A 492-nucleotide genomic window follows, 5' to 3' on the forward strand; every position below is an offset into this window, starting at 1 on the left:
ATGAAAAAATAGTGAATTAACATATAATACAACAACAACAACTCGTCAGTAATGACAAGGATACGATCTGTTCCAGGAAATAGTGTTCTTCCAGTTAATAATTCCGCCATAATGCACCCCACTGACCAAATGTCAACTAAAATGTATAATAATAGTATTACAGCATTGTATGATAAGATTTCTGTATCGCATAAGATAAAGTAGATAAGATATCTCTCTCTCTCTCTCTCTCTCTCTCTCTCTCTCTCTCTCTCTCTATAGATCTTAATTTTTAAATTATTCAGTGCAAATTAAGATAAGAATTAAATATAATGACGATAAAAATAATTTAATAAATTTGCTTGGTAATCTGTCAATCAAAGTGATACATTTATTTTAGATTTATATCCTACGGCCTTAGCACAATGCATATATGAGTGACGCGTGAAGAAACAAATCGTAAAAATATAAAAATATTTTTGGCTTCAAGGCAATAAAAAATTCTCAGGATTC

The 492-nt window shown here is 29.9% G+C and overlaps 1 protein-coding gene across 2 annotated transcripts in view; it reads right to left on the bottom strand.

Moving 5' to 3' along the window:
• LOC105460908 (mitogen-activated protein kinase 14B-like) overlaps positions 1-492 on the bottom strand; it is a 6,271-nt gene that overhangs the window by 2,815 nt on the left and 2,964 nt on the right. The window lies entirely within an intron of this gene.

The sequence above is a fragment of the Wasmannia auropunctata genome, unplaced genomic scaffold (assembly GCF_000956235.1).
Source record: "Wasmannia auropunctata unplaced genomic scaffold, wasmannia.A_1.0 LD313847.1, whole genome shotgun sequence".
NCBI classification, from domain to species: Eukaryota; Metazoa; Arthropoda; class Insecta; order Hymenoptera; family Formicidae; genus Wasmannia; species Wasmannia auropunctata.